A 13,415-nucleotide genomic window follows, 5' to 3' on the forward strand; every position below is an offset into this window, starting at 1 on the left:
TTATAAACACTTTTAAAGAAATATGTTTGTTTAGACTAAAAAAACTTTTAATAAAATAACTTTTTAATTTAAAATTTTAATTTATTAAATTATATTGATTATATTGAACTATTTTTAATTGAAAGATTAATAATAAAAAACAAATTAATATTTGTACTATATATTAATACCAATTTATTATAACCCTGGCTAATGTAACATTCAAACAACAAAAAGGTGTTCCGACAGTAGTATTATTAGTTAGTTAAATAATGGTATCAGTTGCATGGTAATGTAAGTGGAATCGACAAAGTTTATTTTAATTTGAATTTTTCAAATAAAAAATTTGTAAAACTTAATTTATTAAAATTAAAATTAAATTGACTAATATTAATCTTATTTAATTTTAATATCTATATTTAGTAATGTTAATGTGAGTTTAATTTATATTAATGTAATTTGATTTTTAATATCTATTTAAGTTAATATATATAGTTAAATGTTAATTTCATATATTTTTAATATTTTGTAAAGTTAGTATTGATTATGTTAACACTAGTCTAATAATTTATTTTTATTTAAGTGTTAATTCTAGTTTAAAATATTTTTAATATTTATTTAAATTTACATTAAATAAATTTATATTAATATAATTGTTTTAGTATTTAGTTTAATTAGTGTAAGCTTAATAGTGACTAATATTATTTATTTTATATTTATATTTGTTAAGTTAGTGTTACTTAAAAAGACATTAATCTAATTTATTTTTTATATTTACTTAAATTACTTTAGATCTCACTAACACTAGTATAAATTTTTAATACATATTTAAATTAGAGTAGACTTAATTTACATTAATCTTACAATCTCCAACTAAGAGTTATGGTTAATCTTGATTTGCATGTCTTCTCCACAAAGGAGATCACATAATATATATATGATGTGTTCCAATGCAACATATATACTAATGCTATCAAAATAATTTAATATTTGGAACACTTATAAATTACTTAATATACTATTTTATCTTATCCTATAACTTCAAATTATGAGGTCACAAAGGATGGTTCTAAGAATTATAAGATGAACAATAAATCTGAGTTTCACTCAATATCAATTCCTCACACAAACTTAAAACATTGCTCTTCTAGCTTCTATTATGCTTTATTTGCTATGTGTTGCAATTTGGGAAAGAAACCCAAAATCATACATAAAAAAAAATATGCACTTAAAGAGAAGAAAATGGAAGAGGAGTAACCCAACTTCTAGAATTGGTGCAACAACGACAAAGATGATGCTTCTGTCATTTACAACGTTAAGGAAAGACTTCGTGTGATACTCAACAACAAAACATGAGAGACAAAGAAAAATATTGTGAATTCACGAACAATTTACGAGATTATTTTGTCCAATAAACATCATAAACACATATTTGTGTTCTTTTAAATAATTAGCATCCTTCCACCTCATACACTTTTTATGAAAATATACTCCATGCCATTTTTAGAAGAAAGAAAAACATTATTCTTTTTCTATTTCAAATTTCTTAAATAAGTTTCCCTAATCACGCTAAAAATCAAAAGCAATTATTTTATTTAAAACACATTAAAAAATAGTTTAAGCAAACAGACCTAATATCACTAAATGTAATTAATTGTAACTTTTACTCAATATAACACTACAAGAAAATAATTAAATAACAATAAAATTTAGAGACAAAAAATCAAAAAATAATTAGTTTTTATATTGACAAAATTAAACATCCTTTTATCAACTAAAAATTTTAGATATCTAAAATAATTTCTATTATTTATAAAATATTATAATTAATTTATGAATGAAAGTTTAAATTGATCTCTAATATTAGTTACCAAAATTTTTGTTATTTATTATTATTGATTCTAAATTAATCTCTACTTGGATACTTGGATGTTGGAGACTATTTTATCCCACTTTAATAAAGTTAACTATGTTTTATTTATTCATTTTTTTAATGTGTAATTTTTTTTTCAGAATTTTCCTTTTTTAAACTCAAACTTGAAATTGTGCTTAGATGAGAAATTTTATAATTTCAATAAATTAAAATGTATAATATTTAAATTTCTTGTCATTAAATTGTTTTTTACATATTTTGTTGGGATACAATAATTAAAGTACTTTTTATATTTTAAATTTTTTGTTTGAATAAAGTAATTGAAGTATTCTTTTAAGATAAAATTTTATTCTAAAAATATTTATTTTAAAATATAAAATTTTAAAATTAAACTTTAATGAAATATATTAAATATAAATATTTAAAAAATTAGTTTTTGTAACATAGGGAAAAAGTGACTAGAGTTTAATTTCAAATTTTATTATTTTAGTTATTTAAATAATGTATAAAAGAATTTAATTTTAAATTTGATTTAACTTTTTTTATCCAACCAAATCATTATATTTTAAAACAAATTTAAATTCATTAAATAAATGAATTATTTTTTTAAATTACTTCATCAAAACATAAAGTCAAATTTTATTTAGAAAATCAAAATGCAATCTCACACTTAATTTAAAACTAAAATATCTAGAAAATCGAAAATAGAAGAAAATGAAGTGACAAAAAACAAGGGAGAAACTTCCCACTCCCCTCTTGCATGTGAGTAAATGTGTAATCTCTAGTTGAATCCCACAAATCAACAATGAAGGTAATTTGAAAAACGAACTTGGTCTAGTAATGTATATTAAATCCATATAGAGAGCATGTGAGGTCCATGTGAAGTTTATCATTACTATCTTTTTAGTTGTAAAGAGGTTCTCTATATTCTCTCCTTAAACATCTTTCTCTTTACTTCTTGCATTCTTCAAACCTACCTATAAATTCTACTACTTAGGGATCCTAGGCTTCCTTCATTTTTAACTCATCAACAATAGTTTCTATTATAAAATAATAATAATAAATCATTTTTAAATCAGAAATTTAGCAAATAAAAAGATTCACTTTCAATTCATTGAGGCTAGTATTTTGCTTTTACATTATACTAAGTGGGATTCAACTATTTTCTTAGTGGTTATAGGTCTCATATGTTTTCAACTAGCTAGTTTCTCATGCATCCACTATAAATATATGTGGTCCTTATTATCATTATTGATATATACTGTTCTTATTGTGGTTCAAAGCTGTATCCAATTAGCCATGAAAAGTGTGTTTTCCTATATTTTTCTCTCTCTAATTAATTGGCAAACTTTATCCACTCATGTGGGTTAATGTCATTGTTTGCAAATGGTGACGTATAGATTCTTCATGTTAGGGTTAGTAGAAATTTGCCACATGGAAGAAAGCTAACACTGCTCGTAGAACCCTAATACCATACGTAACAAACATTTCAAGCTGTTAACCATGCGAATAAAAACATTTATTAATTGTTAAAAAATTTTAAAAAAAATTATATTCTTTTTTTATTTTTCTTGATAGTAATATTCTTGTTTTGACGTTTGACAAGATGTTTTATTGAGATTAATAAATGCCTGGTTTGGTATAGGTGAAGATGCTTTGTTTTCTAGTTGGTTAATTATGAGTTACTGGCTTTTTTGTGTTTTTCTTTCAACTGTTTCTTGAGATGGAAGAATATTGACCGACACAATTGCTTCAAAAGTTGTCATGCGCATGAATCAATTAGGTTTACCACAAAAGAGATAGTAAAATATTTTAGCAATTTATTTTTTATTTTTGTAAATTGAATTTTAATAGAAATTTGGAATTTTAAGGTTTTTGTGTTATTTAGTGAGTTTTAAATTTTTAATAAAATTTAACTGATAATAATAATAATAATAATAATAATAATAATAATAATAATATTTTGTAAAAGAGAAAAAGGTCTTTCAGGTTTCTTGCCTTTTTAACATGCTTGATTAGAAAAGACTACTTTTCTCCACCGAGAGGGGGAGCTTTAAATATAATATATAAAAAATGTAGAGCGTATATATTAATAAAAAAATTATTTTGCAAAATAAGTGATCCAACTTTTCTTCACATGAGTGGATCTGGATTCCACGTTTTCTATATACCTCTGAAAATTGTTGTATATATTTTGTTATGTTTAAAAGAAATATCTGTGATTTTTTATTTTATTAATTAAATTAATTTGATTAATTTTTAAAATAAATATCGTTTTAGAAGTTATTAAAATAAATTTTTGATTTTACTTATTCAATTAGATTTAGTTTATCCTTATATCCTCGATTGTTTTTAAAACTACTTTTTGTTATAAAGTAGTAGACAGATCCGTGTAAGGATATTATTTTATTTTGTATATTAAAATAATAAAATAGTGAAAATATTATCTAATGAAACATTATTAAAATTAAGTTATATAGTTGTAAATGTAAGATTTTAGAAAATGACGTTTAAAAAGTGATAATGTTTTGAAAATAGTGAGAGTCGATTATTTTAATATTAAAATGTTTTAGTATAAATAGAATTGTTATAAATGAGTTTCATTATTTTAAAACACATCATCTCTCTATAAACCATATCACTTTTCTAGAGTTCTTTGACTTCTCTCTAGAGGTTTTGTCTCTTTGGTCGTTTGATTGAAGAACCGAGACCGTAAGATTGATCCTCTCGGCAAGCTCTTCAAATTGGACCGATCAGTTTCTCCATTCGCGTAAGTTGAGTTTCCACTCTCTTTTTAGTCTTTTTCTGTTTTCTGTTGCATGCGAGCCCTCTTCTGGTTGCATGCGAAGTTTTAATTTTTAGTATGAGTCTTTGCTGATAGTGATCATAATGGTATGTCCTGATTGTTCTTGTGATGTTTCTATGTGTAGATAGAGCATCCTGTGGAGTTAGAGACGTTGATGTTTTTAAGGCGTTGACGTTTATAAAGTTGTCTAAGTAGGATAACAGGTAAGGAAAACTGATAATTGAATTTAATTAGAGGATATAATGAATGTAATTGTGTGTAATCAAAATTGATTGTTTGAAGTGTGATGCAATGTGAATTATTTGATGTTTGGTATAAGTGAAATTGTGATTGCATTGTGTGAATTGAGGTTGAATTGGAAAATGAACACTTGAATCATGGCTCTAATTGGTATCATCTCACTTTGCTTGAAAACCATTTTGAAAACTAGACAACACTGCCATGGAGGTGCCAATTTGGGTCATTAAATCAAGTGAAACATCTCCCAACGAACACTAGAATTTGTGTTGTTTCTGGTGTGAGGCTGAGCCTTGAAAAATGCAAAAGGATCAGCATTGAGCGCTAGCCCAGCGGTGCCTAGCGTTGAAAAATGCGAGAAGAATAAGGCTGAGCGCCAACTGAGCAGTGCCCCAACGCTGGGACCCCTGTGGGTTTGGAACAAAATTTTAATGTTGAGGCTGAGCGTTGGATTTGAGGCTGCGCGCTGAGCTGCCAGATTTTATGTGTTTACTGTTTTGATGTGTTTCATTGCATTAGCTGGTCTGAAATGGATTATTTTGACTATCTTGGTATGCTTTGAATGAGATTGGGTGAATATGGACATGTACGTGAATTATGGAGGAATTTCGTGGAGAAATTCTAAGTGTGGATGAGGTAGGGTATGTAAAGACATAAGGACTCAGTTTTGGTTGGTATCCTGACGCTCCAATAACCATTAAGACTCATATAGAGTATAATGAGTTATGTCGTGAGGAGTAACAGGAAGTCTTAGCCATTGGACTCGATCAAGTCTTTGGTGCGAAGGAGACTTACTTGGTGTGATGATTGGGTGATAACCCCATGAGGCCAAACTCTGCAGAGTTTGGGAATCATACATCGGTGCAAGCCACCAAGAGTTCCGATGTTAATTGCATATATCCGGATAATTGAGTCTAGAGTTGAATGACGTGTGAGTATTGGAATGTTCCTATGTGAATTTGTGATAATTGATTGTTATTATGCTCTCACTCTAATGTAACCTTCTTTAAATCATTATTAGGTTACCCTACGTGTTTTATGTTTGTCTACCCTTTGTTTTATTCTTTGCAATGATCACTTAATTGTGTAAGCAGAGGAGGCTACAGTTGGAGAGTTTTCGCGTGGTGTTGACAGTAGGATTGAGCAGTAGTATCCAGAGGTCTTGTAGATAAGTGTGTTTTGTAGTAAGTGGTTAGAATTTACCTTCCCTTTCTTCTAGAGGTCTTGTACATATAGTATTGTCATTACTCAGTTTTGGATGATTGTATAAGATTATACTTAACCTCCATGCTATCTGCTTTGGGTTATCATTATATAATGCTTTATTTAGTAGTTTAAAAGCTATTAAATGAGATGTTACATTTTGCGAGGAGCCATCATTTAGGTTGAGAAAGAGCTTTCCAGGGGGAGCTTTAGCATGGGTCAGTTTAAGCATAGAGTTTACTAGTTTAGTTAAGTGTATAATTGATATATTTTTATAGTCATATCTTTTGTAAGATTGTATTAATATATTGCGTACACTGAATTATCTGGTTTAGAACTATGATGAAACTTCTTATTTTTATTAGTTTCAAGCTGCTTAAAATTGGGATGTTATAGTAAATATTGTTATTAAAGTAATGAAGTAGCAAATCTAAGTTGTGCAATAATGATTTCAGTTTTAAATGTAATAAATATAATTGATATTAGAATATAGTTTTGTTAATTAATTTTATGAAATCATTATAATGATATGTGACTTATGTGTGTACGCACTTTTTTCTTATTTTTTTTATTTGAATTTTTTTAGAATAATAATATAATTGCTATTATATTTATTTCACCATTAAAAGTACTACTACTAATAATAATATTAATATAATTTAAAAATTTAAAAATATTAAAAATATATTTAGCAAAGTATTTAGTATAAAATTATTATAATAACACCCCTATGAATAGTAATAGTAATAATAATAAAAATGTTTATGCTATAGATATTAATATCAATGTTAATACTAAGGCTAATGTTAATTATAATAATCTATAATTATATATAAAGATATACATAAAAATGAAACAGATAAAAATGAAAAGTAATTGAAATACGATCCTATAGTAAATTAAATGGTTAAATATGATTTTGATCTCTTAAATTTCAGTGAATTTTGGAATTAGTCCATTTCGAAACTTTGGACTAATTTAGTTCTTCATCTTTCGAAATACGTGGATTTAGTCTTTTTAATCAAAATTTATTAAGTTTATTTGACATTTCAAATGTGCTTCATAATAGTATTTGACTTAACATTAAAGCAAAAATGTGTTAAACAATATAAACAACTCAAATACAATCCTAAAATGCATACGATACATCAAATAAACCTAACAATATTTGATTAAAAGGACTAAATCCACGTATTTCAAAAGATGAATGACGAAATTGGTCCAAAGTTTCGAAATTGACGAATTTCAAATTTTACTGCAAGTTAAGGGTCCAAAAACATATTTAATCTTAAATTAAATTAAGATGTGTATCTAACTATAATAATAATACCATTATAATAATATCTCATAGGGATAAAAAATAATAATAATACAAAACTACATATATAAAGATACACATTTTTTATGTCCTTTTTTGTTTTTACTATTTTATTCTCTTAATTATTACTAGGGTATACACAGGTATTGTCACGCCTGTGTGTACACGTTTTTTAAATATACGTGATATTATATTAGTAGGTGATGATCACTACAAGAAAAAATGGTATTATCTATTGAAAAAATCCGTAGGAAACACACAAAATGCGTAGATAAAACTGATTTACCTACAGATTATCTACGGACAAAATTTTGTAGGTAATTACCTGCAGATATATCCATAGATAATTACATACGAATTTATCTGCAAGTAATTACCTACAAATTTATCCGTAAGTAATTTAGCTAAAACGTTTTTACCTACAAATTTTTGTTCGTACATAATCTGTAGATAAATCAGTTTTATCTACGAATTTTGTGTTTCCTATGAATTTTTGTAGTAGATAATACAATTTTTTCTTGTAGTATAAAAGAATATGGATTTAACTTATTAAGCATTCTTAAATATTAGTTTTTATCTTCATTCCTGCTATCAATGTCAATAATGGTTATTTTGCTTTTCATGTTTGTAGTCTATGATAAGTGGACCAACTTTTAACCAAATACATTACTAAAGAGTGCATTCAACTTTGGTTATATTAGGCTGCATAACCTTGGACGGAAAACAAGTATAAATATCACAAAATTTATATACATTAAATTGATAAAAGAGAGTTAATATACAATTTTACGGTAAGGTACATAAAATTATTTTTCTAAATTTAAACAAAAATATATGTGCAAACAAAACATATAAAATGTATTTAAAGAAAGAGTTACTCAAGTTAACATGAAGAGTCTTTCAAGTGATTTAGGTGCTTATACAATAACTTGAAAGGGTGGCAAGAATAATTTAAATTGTACATAATGAGTAGTTAAAATAAAAAATTTATTATAAACATTTAAAAATGTCACATAACTTTATTTTATAATTTTAATATTTTATGATTTTAGATTATAGTTAAGATTCACTATTATTATTCCCTCGCAATAAAAGTCTTTTCATTTGACATGTCATGTGTGATCATATTTATTATTGTAATTTTTTAGTATGTAAGTATTCATACAAACGTATCTTGTTGATGGTTGATATGTTGTCACGTACTTATAGAATCATCACAAATATTATGAGAAATGACAAAAGTCGAAAGGTACATAAAACATTGTCCTATTCGAAAAGTGTTCTCTTTTTTTTCTTTGAATTTAATGTTGACATAAAGTACGTGTAAATTTCTTTGCAACACTAACGAATTTTCTTTATTGATATATTTCAATCACCTTTCTAATGAATGAATTCGCGGTGGTGGGAAATTATCAATATTATTATATTATATATACTTATATATGAATAATTTTTTTATCCACATTTTTTCCAATTAATAAAATCTATTGACAACCAGAATTATTAAAATTATTTATATTTCATTTAATAATTATAATAATAAAAATATAATAATTTTATTAATTTTATCTATACCTATATTATATATAAGGAGATTCATATTTTTTTGTGTTAACATTTGTTTTTCAATTTTATTTTTATTTATACCTATATATAAAACTATTTATATTTAATTTTATAATTACAATAATAACAATTTATTTTATATATATATATATATATATATATATATATTTCTATTTTGTATTTATAATTATTATTCCTATTTTACCATTTGCAATAAAATTATTTATTCATTTTTTAAAGACTAACTGTTATTTTTATATGTTCCTAACTGATATTTTTTTTTCTTCATTTCTAGTTATTTTTACTTTTTTATTCCATTCAATTCACCTTGCTCTTATATAAACTTCTTTTATATATCATCACCTACAAATATAATATTATACATATTTAAAAAAAAAAATACATATACATAAACGCGATACAATAATAATTATAAAGAAATTCTTCTCTTTGGCGTCCGATTTTCAATTTTACCCTTTATATACACAACTATACACAATAAATAAAAACCATTTACAATAATAATTATAACAAGGACAATAATATTATAGGTTTTAATTTTTTTTTTAAATAATGCTTTTGAAATTATGTTAGAAGTGGATTTTGAGTCTAATTCAATCTCACAAAACTGGCTTGTAAGGTTAAGTTTGTGGATTAACCTGATTTCTAATCGACGTGAAACTTTCAAAATATATATATATATATATATATATATATATATATATATATATATATATATATATATATAACTTGATTTACTCTTTTATGTCTACAATTTATATTTTAATTTTACCCATATAATTATCATTAATTAAATTATTGAATTAGGAGAACTATATCAATTTCTTTTCATAGTTTAAAAAAAAATAATTGTATCAGTTTAAAACATATTTATAGACTAAATACATATTTAGTCCCGCATAAAATCACAAACTAAGTATAAAAATTATTTAGTATACTCTCTTATAATCTCTAATAAAAAATTGTAATTATTAATTAATGTGACCAAACTAATAATTGTGTTTCTTGTTATTTTAAGTAACAGTGACATTCAACAAAGAAAAATGGACAATCATACCTCTCAATTTACAACAAATCTCTAGTTAAGAAATGAATCATTAGATTAGATGATTCTTACTCACATAGTTGCAATTTCAATTTGTCTCGAGTAGAGTGGCACGTGTGTGTGTGTAATGTAATGCTACAAGTTATTCTTTACAACAATCAAAAGTCAATTAAAGGTTTAGAACTAGCAAAACATCATCATTAGTTAATTATGGCAGACAGCAGAATTTATAAACTTTTTTGTGTCGATCTTCTTGTCCATTTCAAAGTTAAAATAAATAAATAAATAAAAGAAAAAAAACAGTTGTAGCAGCGTTTTCGTTTATACATTAAGAAATGTTAATCGCAATTAAATTTTAATCACAAATTTACAAAATTATAATTTTAGACCTAATTAACTTTATAGAATTGTACTTTTCTCAAAGCTGTATAACATTTTTCAATTTAGTCCTTATTCTCATAATGAAAATTTCTCTGCTTATTTTTGTACTTTTCTCAAATTGCTTATTTTCAATTTTCTTGTTTTTGTTGTTCTACGGTCATCAACTACTCGATTCTGGACGGATTTTCTTACAATTTATTAAATGCCTGAGAGATATTTATTAACATTATTTGAATATCTGAGTTACATATAACTTTCGTCACAGAATTGGATCAAAATTTTCCTCTTACTGTTTCTCGCTGTCTTTCGCTGATATATCACATCATACAGTGCTTGCATTTAATTCGCATACAAATTGGCAAATTATATATACATCAAAGTGGAAAATTACACGAAAATACATAATTTATAATTAAAGATGTACATTTTATAATGAGCATATGAATTTAAATTATCACAGCGGGTCACATTTTCCGTTTCGTTTTCTTTCTTTTTTTTTTTCATTTTCATACTCATTCACCCTACTATGGTCGATGGAGCTTTTCAAAATTTTCATAATGAACTACTTCTACTAATAGTTTACAATAACATGTTTTGCCATTTATAAGAAATTTAAAAATGCATTAAATTTAAATTAATTTTATTTCAATCTATTTTATTCTTTAAATCGCCGATAAAAAAAAATTTAATTTTTAAATATTTATATTTAATTTAAATTTATCAAATTTTAATTCCTTCATTTAAATAAAATATTTCAATTATCATCAAATATAAAAAATTAAATATTAAATAATTTGTAAAATTTAAAAATTTAAAAATTTAAAAATATCAATATTAATAATATGTTTTAGTATTTCTTTAATTGATGTCAACCGTAATTATTTAAGCTGAAATAAGTCATGATTAATTTTATGGTGTTAGTTGAAGTTTTTTTTTTATTAGTTTTTTAATTGATGTAAGTTGAAAATTTATCAATTGACTTTTATAAAAGAAAATTCTAGCTATTTTTTTTATTCAACTTAAAAAAAAGTAATAAATTTATTAACAAAAAAAAAACTAACATTAGCACTGATGATAAAAAAAATCACCAAAGACATAGGAAAAAGAAAACAACTACGATATGTGTCAATAAATAAAAAAGTTAGTCCACATTCGTTAAAATACAGCCTCCTCAACATTGGCTAAGAAAATTATGACTAATATCTAGAAATAAAAAGTGATATACAAAAATAAAATAAAATAAAAACTCATTAACATCAATAAAAAAAATACATATTCGGTAACAACTATATCACGATTCATGAATTTGTTTTTTAGTAATAGGATTATACTTATTTGTAAGCTTTTGACTAATCATTAACACTAAGAAAATTTTTTCCTCTTGTATTCAATCTCTCTTCTTTGATTTGGAATATGAGCATATGCAATGAATGCAATTGAATATAGTTATATGATCTATATATTGTTTATGATTATTCCGATATTTTTTGAAAGCATATTATTAACAAGTCTTTTATTCAGTACTTGAATGTTCCAAATAACAATTTTAGGTCAAAAGTTTAAGAGTCTTCCATGTTGGTATTCTCCAACGATAGTTCTTACTTTTATCATCATTTATAACAATGTGACATTCTATTCAAATTCATGTTATGTTAGGTATATTTTCAATACAAGATTTACAAACATAAGATTTCATTATCCACTTCCTATCATATATATTTCGACACATCATTAAGACTGACCATCAACTTTTAATATCACTTTGGATTAGAATAGTTTGCAATGTATGACTTTTCCTCTCCAAAATATCCTAAGCTCCTAAAATTGTTAACAAACACTTATGAGTTATAGTCTCCACCATGATCACTCTACAAAATCTTCATAGCACTATAAGAAAAATTGATATTACTAACATACAAAATCTGTCGATAATACTGAACTTTCATTGGTAAATCAAAATTATTCATGGTCTACCGACGACCAAACATTCGTCAATAAATTTCTCATCGATAACTTTTATCGATGGAGCAAGAATTTCGTTGGTAATTATAAAAAAAAAGTCCGTCGTAAAATTCGTCACTACCACCTGTATTTGCTTCCTCCTTTCTAGATGAATTATAGACATATATTTAGTATACACTTATTCATCTTCATTCATCAAATACAACTTTAATATTTGGGGGTTGCTCAAGGATCTGTGGTTTGTTGGATAGCCTTGGACCTCTATTGATTTGCAATTTGTTTAGCCAACTATCCAACTTGTGTTTCCAAATTTTTGATTGATGCTTTTGTGTTCTTCTGGTTGGACATTGAGGATTGTATGAATTTGTCCAAAGTATCCTTAAAATTGTTAGTTTTATCATATAATGAAGGATATTGTTGCCCTTGAGATGGACTAGTTTCTTGCTTCCATCCATATTGTGTTCTTTGGTTTTTCCAATCCTGTGAAAAATTGTGAGTATTGTTATAAGGATTAGAAAAATTACCTTGTTGATTGTTCAAATGCAGGACTTGATTCGCTGAACCAAAGGTTTGTTGTTAGATAATCTTAGTCTTTGTTATTCTAGCTAGCAGTCATGATTTTTTCATGTTCAACTTCATGCTTAAATGATGCAGTTCATTTAATCAATTCATTTAGTTCCTATCTAGCTTTCACTCAATATTTTCCTTTAAGTTCAATTATCAACTAGACTAAAATCAGAACTTCTATTACCATAAGTTAAAAATCAGAAATGCACTTAAAACACGAATCAACACCTTTGTAATATGTTTGGTATTTTGAAAACTACACCTTCCACAAAATTCCAAAAAAAAAAATGTTCTTACATTCAAATTAAAGATCATTGAATCAATAATGTAATAAAAAAAATCAAACCAATTAGATAATTGTGCCGAACGTTATGCATCAAACAAGCAACAAAGGTCAAAGTTGTCCTCTACATTTTATTTGGTATTTTCAAAATGAAGCTACATCTTCCGTAGAACT

The sequence above is a fragment of the Vigna unguiculata genome, chromosome 2, assembly GCF_037176805.1.
Source record: "Vigna unguiculata cultivar grain cowpea cultivar isolate G323 ecotype 2 chromosome 2, ASM3717680v1, whole genome shotgun sequence".
NCBI lineage: Eukaryota > Viridiplantae > Streptophyta > Magnoliopsida > Fabales > Fabaceae > Vigna > Vigna unguiculata.